This window comes from Bos indicus, chromosome 23, assembly GCF_029378745.1.
Source record: "Bos indicus isolate NIAB-ARS_2022 breed Sahiwal x Tharparkar chromosome 23, NIAB-ARS_B.indTharparkar_mat_pri_1.0, whole genome shotgun sequence".
Taxonomy (NCBI): domain Eukaryota; kingdom Metazoa; phylum Chordata; class Mammalia; order Artiodactyla; family Bovidae; genus Bos; species Bos indicus.
Genome location: NC_091782.1, coordinates 30707286 through 30717574, shown reverse-complemented (window position 1 = coordinate 30717574; position 10289 = coordinate 30707286).

Here is a 10289-nt window from a genome sequence, read left to right as displayed (position 1 = left end):
TGCAGGGCCTGGGGGGCTGACACAACCGGCCTTCTTCTCTCTCTGACTTCCCTCTTGCCATTTCTCCTTAAGTCCCGGTGCTGCAACCTCTCTAGTCTTGAAACTCTCTGCCATAGCCCCTGGCATAGCTGCCAGCTTCTTGTTAGTCATGTCTCTGCTCAGCTGGCATCTCCATAAGGCTTTCCTCCATCAACCAGTCTAAATCAGTTCATGACACAGCATTCTGTTTCACTTTCTTTGTACATTTCTCATCATTGGAAAGCATCTTGTTCATTTCTTTATCACCCACCCCCGACCCACCAATGTAAGCCATGAGGGTGGAGACATCATCTGTGTTCCCCACACATGGTGAATGAACAGGCTCTGCTTGGGCATTTCTGGAAGCTTTCTAAAGCCCTGTGGCTCTGCTTGGCTGCAGTGTCACTTACACATTCCCCTCTCCCACCACACTACACCTTGGTTGATGCAGCTACTCAAGATCAAGTAAGGGCAATGGTGACTCCAAGACTTGCTTTTATTAATTAATGAATTTACTTATTTGCACGGGATCCTTAGTTTTGAGATGCCAAATCTTAGTTGCAGCATGTGGGATCTTGTTCCCCGGCCAGGGATGGAACCTGGGCCCCCTACATTGGAAACGTGGAGTCTTAGACACTGCATCACTGGGGAAGTCCCTCCAAGGCTTGCTTTACAGTCAATGGCAGTTTTGGAGCAGCACACAGAGATAACTGCCCCTGTAGCTGCTGGCTGCTCAAACTCACTGTCCCTGGAGTGTCTGAAGGCAGAGCCAAAGTTCCTTCCTCCAGCTCTCCAGCCATACCACCTGAGACCAAAGCATCATATGGGGCTGGTTAGGAGTTTGGCTTTCTAGTCAAGTCTCTGCATGAGTGGAAATCCTCCTCTCTACCACTTTTTTCATGATTCTTGGAGTTGCTCAGCCTCTATGTGCAATAGATTCTTTCTCTGAAAAATAGATATAATAATTATATCCACTTCATAGAATCATTGTGAGGATTAAATGAGATAATATATAAAGCCTGTGAAGCAATAAGTATTGACTAGTGCAAAGGATATCACTATTTGCATTTGAAATGAGAATCTTAAATCAAGCAAGATAATTTAGTAGATATGTTTCTACTATTTATGGTATTTATTGAGTTAAAATATGGTTTTCAGAAATCTCCAGGTCTTAAGAATGTTAGAGTGCTTGGAAAGAGGCCTCTAAACCAGAATACTTAAAAATACGAAGCTCACATTGGTAAAGAGGCAAAGAATTTGAGTCTTTTGTATGAAGGATACCTTGTTATCAAGGCCATGACATGTCATAAATAAATGACATATCTGAAGGAAAAGCTAAAAGTTATGTCAACTAAACAGGGCTTTAAGCCTATATGTCTGTTTTCTAGCAAAGGTTTAATGAATAAAGAAATAAATGTGTGCTAACAACTGACTGCTTTTGTACTAAGACCTGGCTACAGGCTAAAAAGCCACAGGCTTCACTGTCCCCTTTCAAAGGAAAAAAAGGCATTTTGAATGCTAACAGCATTAACTGCTGGGTTTTGAACAGAAAGAAGGTGTAGACTGAGCCAATCTCTTATTTGACTTCAGTGGTTCTTTAAAATACTTTATATTCCATTTACATTATATTTATATTTTAGGTATGTTTATATAAACATCTTTTTGTTCAAAAGTTAGTAAAAATATGCTGTTTAGTAAACAATGAGAAATTCAACTTTTAACTTTATAATTAAGAATTCTAAACCTTATGTGGTGAGGGTGCAGTTACTGCACAGCGTGAAGTAGAATACCATCATGACATATTTTTTGAAAGTATTATGGAATTTTTCAAACCTACATAAAAATAGAGGAAATATCATGAACCACTTGGCTTCAACAATTATCAACATGTTAGTTTATTTTATCTATTCCTTCCCCCCTACTTTCTTTTTTAACTCAAATATTTTAAAGCAAATTATAGACATGTTTTACTTTACTTGACCATATTTAAACTCCTTGATTTTCTCAAAGGTGTTTTTTGGCAGTTGAGTTGTAGGAATCTAGATGCAAACAAAGTCCATACTATTAAGGAAAAAAATCCCAAACTTGGACATAGGCAAACTGATGGCTGTGTGTCCTTTCTGTGTAACACTGGAGTGTTTGCCAACAGGCCCGTGGAAGGATTATCTCATTCTCTAGTGTAGCTTTACTGTGACTTGTTATTTTAGAGTATTTAGTGTACTCTTTTAAGGATAGACGTGAATTTATAGAAAAATGACACAGATGCAAATGCTTCTTGGTCAATAGCAATGTAAATGAATATTGGTCAGTAGAGATATAAAAGACATATGTCCAGTGCCCACATATATTGAATCTTTTGAATTATTTTTGCTGTAATTCTTTTTTTACTGGTTCCCTTTATCTTTCCTTGATAAATGCTCACTTGATATGTGTATAGGACCATTATTTTTAAGTTTTTAAAAATTATACTTTGACAATACATTGTTTTATTATTATGTCTTTTAATCCTCCTCTTATTTATAGCAATCCACCCTCCCTTTAGCTTCATACTATTAATTTGCTGAAGAAACCAGTTCATTTATCCTGTAAAATGTTCCAGTCTGGATTTACCTGGATTCCTCATAATGTCCATTAATTTGTATCTCTGTCTTTTGTATTTCTTGTAGCTCATTCTTAGATCTAGAGACTCTATCAGATTTGGGTCCCATTTATTAAGGCAAGAAATATTTCATAAGTGCTCCTGTACCTACTGCAACACACAAAGAGGTATATGACCTCCATCCCACTTTGAATGATGGCAAGTGTGATGAAAGGTTCAGGTATTGTCATGCTCATCACTCCTTCCCCGTGGGATTTGTTATGAATTTATTGTTTCTCAGCTCCAAAAATGCACCTGAGCCCTTTAAATATTTTTCCATTGCCAGCAGGCAGAGAGCTTTGGCACTAGAGGGCAGTAGAGAGTCGCTGCAGGAAAAACGATTTTGGCTTCCTGTGTTACACGTACCTTCTCAGTTTCTGGCTTGTCTTGATTTTTTTTGACAAAGAGAAGTTCTTCATTCTAAAGTAGCCAAATTTATTGGTCTTTATGTTGTGGACTCTGTGTCTAGTTTAATAAATTCTTTCCTGTCTTGAGATCACAAAAATAATCTCCAAAATTATTTTATAAAACTTAAAAGTTTTGTCTTTCAAATTTAAGCCTTTAGTATATCTGGATTAATTCATTTTTATGTTTAGAGAAGGCAATGAAAACCCATTCCAGTGTTCTTGCCTGGAGAATCCCAGGGACGGGGGAGTCTGGTGGGCTGCCGTCTACGGGGTCGCACAGAGTCGGACACGACTGAAGCGACGCAGCAGCAGCAGCAGCGTGTTTGGAGCAAGATATGGATTTGTTTCTCTCTTTCCTTGATGGTTATCTGATTATCCCAGGACCATCTGTTGCATAGCTCTTCCTTGCTCCACTGCCAGCTCTAATCGTATGCTATTTATTCATTTAGTTATTCTCCAGTACTTATTGAGCACCTACTTTGTGCTAGGTCCTTTCATAGATGCTGGGGCTCCAGCAGAACAAGACAGACAAAAATTTCAGGGGAGCTAGCATTCAATTGGGAGAAGACAAACAATGGACGAAATATAAATTAAATATTTGTTATGTTACATGTTGATAAAAGAGCCCTATGGCCAGTTCACACAGCAAGGGAAAACAAAATAGCCTGAAAGATGAAAAAAAATGCTCAACCTAACTCATAATAAAGAAGAAGCAAATAAAATAACTATACAAGGAATTTTCTTTTTTTTTTTGCTGTCAGAATGGCAAAAATTGAAAAGTTTGGCATGTACTTGATTAGCAAGGCTGTGAAGAAACAAGGCCTCCTTTCATTTATTGTTTGTGGAATCCAACTCAGGACAAACATTTAGAAAAACAATTGGTAGTGCATGTCAAAATTGTAGATGTATATACCCTTTAAACCCTGCAATTCCACAGTTCCATTTCTTGGAATTCTTTCTACAGATATGCTTGTATACATGCAAAACATAATAAAATTTGTTCATTACAGTTTGTCTTAACAAAAGATTGGGAATAATCCATGCATCCATCAGTTTTAGACTGGCTAAAATTTTATGCACACACGCACACACACAGGAATACTACGCAATGAAAAACTAATCACAATGCAGGAGTTCTCTGTGTACTTTGGTAAGATCTCAAAGATATATTGCAAGTGGAAAGAGTAAGGTGAAAAACTGTAGAATAGGTTATCTTTGTGTTTTTTTAAAAAAAAAACAGAGAGATGGGAACCAAGAATCTCTTGATATTTTCATAGCTGGAAAGTACACAAGAAGCTAAGGAAGGTGGTTCCCTATTTGGGATTGAGGCTTGAACGGGACAGATGGTGGGCGGGATTGTAAGCAAGACCCTTCAGTGTCTCTACTGTGGCAAAGAGTGCTTCTTCCGGCAAATAAACAAGGGAACGGTGTCAGCATAACGTGGAATCTGCATTGTGTCACTTGTATCTGTCCCAGTTCGTGAATGTTTTGCGCTGAGTAGCAGCAGCTGAATGCAAAGTTCCAAATGCAATAGAGCCGAACAAGCTGAGGGAATATGATGCTTAGATGATGCCGTTCATCATGGCGTCTCCTTCCTCTCCACTTAGTTGGACTCACTGTCTTGAAGTGCTTATGAAATAATTATCCTGATCTTCAAGAATTTTTTGAGGACAAGACTAGTAAGGTGCTGCTGTAGGCTGATTCTACACAAGAGCGGCAACAACTTTTTTTGCTGATGCGCTCCTCAAAAGCACGGGAGAAAAATGTCATCAGGCTGCCCTACAAGAGCTTTCCTAGGTGTCTTCTGCTGAGATGCATTTGCAGTGATAGAAAAACATGATTGTGGTGTAGTCTGTGCTTTGTGGGAGAAGATTGTAACTCTGTAAGCGGATTCTAAATGAAAGAAGGTAGTAAGATAAGCCCAGAAATGCTAGTACAAAAGAAACAACCACAAACAAGGAGCCAAAGCCACCAGCATCGGCACCTACTTTTTATACAAAGTCTCAGCTGCTTATCCTGCAGCTTCTGTTGGTGATGACCCCCTGCTTTGTTTCCATAAACCACCAGCTTCCATCTTTCCTCACCTAGGCAAAGTAGCTTTACCCCTTTTTGTTTTCAATAATGGTAAAGTCCTTTACCTCATATTATAACCTTTGTCTATTAGCTGTTTAATGAGTTTTTTTAAAAAAACGATGCTAGTGTTTTTATTTGGATTGTTATGGATTGTTTTGTTACTGTTATGGTTACCAAAATGTGGAGATTCTGAGCTGTTTGGCAAAACCCTATTTTCCTCATAAACCTTGTTATTTCTGTGGTTTTATATGTGTACCATCAGATTTTAGAATCATGTGAGTCCCTTGCTATTCAAAATTTTTAAACAAAGAAAATGAATAAACTATAGGAAGATTTAAAAATTAAAAAGTCTATACTCCCACCACAGTAGAACTAACACATGGCAGGATGAGAACGCCAAGTTGGAGAGGGACAACTTTCCCTTTGACCAGAGGATCAGCCTTCCTTGTGGCCCATGGACAGCTGGCAGCTGCTGTGCAAAGGCCTGTCCTGCTCCACAGGGAGAAAGTTCATGAGGTCCAAAGGCTGGGCGCTGGCAGGGGCTGGAAGAATCTCATTGCCAGAGACTCTGGGGAGGTTGGCTACAGATGCCCAACGTTCTGTGAGTCCCAAACAGGACAGAGAGACCAATGGCAGGACTTTTTTTTTTTTTTTTAATATATATTTATTTATTTGGCTACCCTGGGTCTTAGAAGCAGAACGCAGGATCTTAGATCTTTATTGTAGCACACAGGATCTTTAGTAACAGCATAAGGGATCTATAGTTCCCAGACCAGGGATCAAACCTGGGCCCTCTGCACTGGGAGTGCAGAGTCTTAGCCACTGGACCGCCAGGGAAGTTCCAGCACTTCTTTATTGTTGCTTTTGCAACTTCTTGTTATTAATACCAGAGTCCCCTTCAAAGTTTGTTATTTATCTGGGAATTTGGTAGACATGTGCTGCCCCCTGTATCCAAACAGATTAATCAGATACTGGCAGGAGGGTGAGGGCACTGTTTTTTTTAGTTGGAGGCTGTAGGGCTAACAGTTTATCCTCTGGGTTGTGGAATGTCTCTTCGGGCTCTACCTAAATGACTCCTAAGGAAGACACAGAACCCCGGGTTTTATCTTCACTCAAGGCCCACCCAGCCTTAACCAGAGGCTCTAGGAGAGAGTCTGTTCCTTGTCTATTCCAGCTTCTATTGATTCTAGTGTTTCTTGAATAGTGACTGTGTCACTTGAAGCTCTGCCCCTGTCTTCACATTGCCTCTTCCTTTTCTCCATGTTTCTCTTATAAGGACATTTGGATTGGATTTAGGGTCTACCGTGGTAGTCCAGGATGGCCTCATCTCAAGGTGTTTTTTCCAAATAAGTTAAACTTCACAGGTTCTGGGGATTCAAATGTAGGCATGTCTTTTTTTGGGGTGGTGGTCACCATTCAACCCACCACTGGGGAGGACAGCCCATAACAGGAAAGAGTGGGCCACTTCTCTAATCCAAGAAAATGCAGAGGAATCTGAGTAGTCAAGTCTTTATCTGGCTTTGGTGGCAGGATAATGCTGGCTTCACTGATTAGGCTGTCTGGTCTAGAAGTAGTAGAGATGTAAGTTTCATGCAAAAATGTTTTTTCATGACTACTCTGATCTTTTTTATCTTTTGTGCCCCTTTTTGGTTTGGGGATATATATTTGTCCTCACAAATCTGAATTCAATTAAGGAGGTTATATGTGACAAGACAGGATTAGCTGGTTATACGTGACACCGCACTTTGCCAACATGTATGCTTCAGATCAGATCAGATCAGTCACTCAGTCGTGTCTGACTCTTTGTGACCCCATGAATCGCAGCACACCAGGCCTCCCTGTCCATCACCAACTTCCGGAGTTCACTGAGACTCACGTCCATCCAGTCAGTGATGCCATCCAGCCATCTCATCCTCTGTCGTCCCCTTCTCCTCCTGCCCCCAATCCCTCCCAGCATCAGAGTCTTTTCCAATGAGTCAACTCTTCGCATGAGGTGGCCAAAGTACTGGAGTTTCAGCTTTAGCATCACTCCTTCCAAAGAAATCCCAGGGCTGATCTTCTTCAGAATGGACTGGTTGGATCTCCTTGAAGTCCAAAGGACTCTCAAGATTCTTCTCCAACACCACAATTCAAAAGCATCAATTCTTCGGTGCTCAGCCTTCTTCACAGTCCAACTCTCACATCCATATATGACCACAGGAAAAACCATAGCCTTGACTAGACAAACCTTTGTTGGCAAAGTAATGTCTCTGCTTTTAAATATGCTATCTAGGTTGGTCATAACTTTTCTTCCAAGGAGTAAGCGTCTTTTAATTTCATGGCTGCAGTCACCATCTGTAGTGATTTTGGAGCCCCAAAAAATAAAGTCTGACACTGTTTCCACTGTTTCCCCATCTATTCCCCATGAAGTGGTGGGACCGGATGCCACGATCTTCGTTTTTTGAATGTTGAGCTTTAAGCCAACTTTTTCACTCTCCACTTTCACTTTCATCAAGAGGCTTTTTAGTTCCTCTTCACTTTCTGCCATAAGGGTGGTGTCATCTGCATGTCTGAGGTTATTGATATTTCTCCTGGAAATCTTGATTCCAGCTTGTGTTTCTTCCAGCCCAGCGTTTCTCATGATGTACTCTGCATATAAGTTAAATAAACAAGGTGACAATATACAGCCTTGACGAACTCCTTTTCCTATTTGGAACCAGTCTGTTGTTCCATGTCCAGTTCTAACTGTTGCTTCCTGACCTGCATACAAATTTCTCAAGAGGCAGATCAGGTGGTCTGGTATTCCCATCTCTTTCAGAATTTTCCACAGTTTATTGTGATCCACACAGTCAAAGGCTTTGGCATAGTCAATAAAGCAGAAATAGATGTTTTTCTGGAACTCTCTTGCTTTTTCCATGATCCAGTGGATGTTGGCAATTTGATCTCTGGTTCCTCTGCTTTTTCTAAAACCAGCTTGAACAAATGGAAGTTCATGGTTCACATATTGCTGAAGCCTGGCTTGGAGAATTTTGAGCATTACTTTACTAGCGTATGAGATGAGTGCAATTGTGTGGTAGTTTGAGCATTGCCTTTGGCATTGCCTTTCTTTGGGATTGGAATGAAAACTGACCTTTTCCAGTCCTGTGGCCACTGCTGAGTTTTCCACATTTGCTGGCATATTGAGTGCAGCACTTTCACAGCATCATCTTTCAGGATTTGGAATAGCTCAACTAGAATTCCATCACCTCCACTAGCTTTGTTCGTAGTGATGCTTTCTAAGGCCCACTTGACTTCACATTCCAGGATGTCTAGTTCTAGGTCAGTGATCACACCATCGTGATTATCTGGGTCATGAAGATCTTTTTTGTACAGTTCTTCTGTGTATTCTTGCCATCTCTTCTTAATATCTTCTGCTTCTGTTAGGTCCATACCATTTCTGTCCTTTATCGAGCTCATCTTTGCATGAAATGTTCCTTTGGTATCTCTGGGGTTCCTATATGAAGGCACTAAGACTTCAGGGGAAAATATCAAAGAATTCTGAGATATCACTGGGTATGGCTGTCCAGATTGGTGGGACTCCAATGCTCCATGAGCTCTTCAAAATGCTGGGATTTTGAGAGGGGTGGAGCACTCGGGATTTTCAAAGGGGCAAAGGCAAATGAATGGTGAAAACCAAGAAGCACCTGCCTCTGGATGGATGAACCCCGCCTCGGGCCGCCCCCGGCACCTACCGCCGCAGTACAAAGGGTAAGATCTTCACTTTTAGGTCCAGGAAACCAGAGGCCTGCCTGGGAGCAAGAGGGTCCCACGTTGCCAGGCGACCATAGGGTTCACCTGAGGTAGCCCACAGGGACTTGGTAGACGTGAGGGCCGCCATCTTGGCCAGTTGTTCTGCACTGCATTATTTTCATTCTTCTGACTGATTTGTAAAATAGGCCTATCAGTGTCTTTGAGCCCTGCCTCACAAGACTGTTGAGGATCACAACACGGTACAAACAACACTTATTTTAAAAGCATTCGTAGCCCCTGGTGAATCCCTCTGGTGTCTCTGGGTTTTCCTTGCCCCAGCTGACCTGGGCGCGAGGGGCAAGTCTGCGGACACAGGGGTCCCTGAGGAACCCTTACACCTTGTGGTCTGCCCGGTGGAGGCCTTTCTGGATGGTCCAAGAGGCGAGACTGAGGGGCTGGGCTCCCGGAGGCGCTGGCAGGGATGGGGTTGCCCAGAAGGGCCTGGCAATGGTCGCAGAGGCTCCAGCAGAGCCCAGTTACTGAGGTCTTGTCGGCGATTGCCGAGTGGCAGGCGGCCCAAGTGAGCGCGGGGTGGGCCAGGTGCTGTGCCGGTGGGTGCACTGCAGAGGAGAAAGAACCAGCATTCTGTAGGGTATTTTGCTTTCCAGAGTGATTTTCATTTATTTACCTGCCCTTGTTGAATCCTTTCTGCAGTCCTCTGGGATGTACGGGTTATTATTATCCCCCAGTATGGGAATGATGGTGGTGCTGATGGAGAGCTTGATGGCTGGGTTAAGGCCAACTGATGCCCTAAGAACAGCTTTACAGTGGTGCCCCTTTGGCTTTTCCATGGTTTAACATGGCATCTTAAGAATACTGAGCCTTTCTATCCTATTAATATAGTGTATTTCACCATTTACCTAGATTTCTTTCATGTTTTTTGTAATTTATTAGCTTATGCCGTAAAGATCTTACACATATTTTGTAAGATTTGTATTTATTTCATGTTTTACAGTATTGTTGTAAATATACTTTTAAAAAATTGTCAATCTTCACTAGTCCATTTATTTGTATATGTTAACAATTTTTAAAATAGTGACTTTGTAAAACTCATTTATTCTGCTTTGTTTTTGTAGAATCTTTGGCATTTTCTTCCCCCTGCCCCAGACTTTATTGAGCTATAATTGATATATAAATTTACAGTGGTTTCCCGGGCAGCACAGTGGTAAAGAATCTGCCTGCCAATGCAAGAGACACAGGTTAGATCCCTGGGTTGGGAAGATCCCTTGGAGTAGGAAAAGGCAACCCACTCCAGTATCATTGCCTGGAAAATTCTATAGACAGAGGAGCCTGGTGGACTACAGTCCATGGGGTCACAAAGATTTGCACACAATTGAGGGACTGAGCACAAGTTTAAAGTGTGCAGTGTGCTGATTTGAAACAAA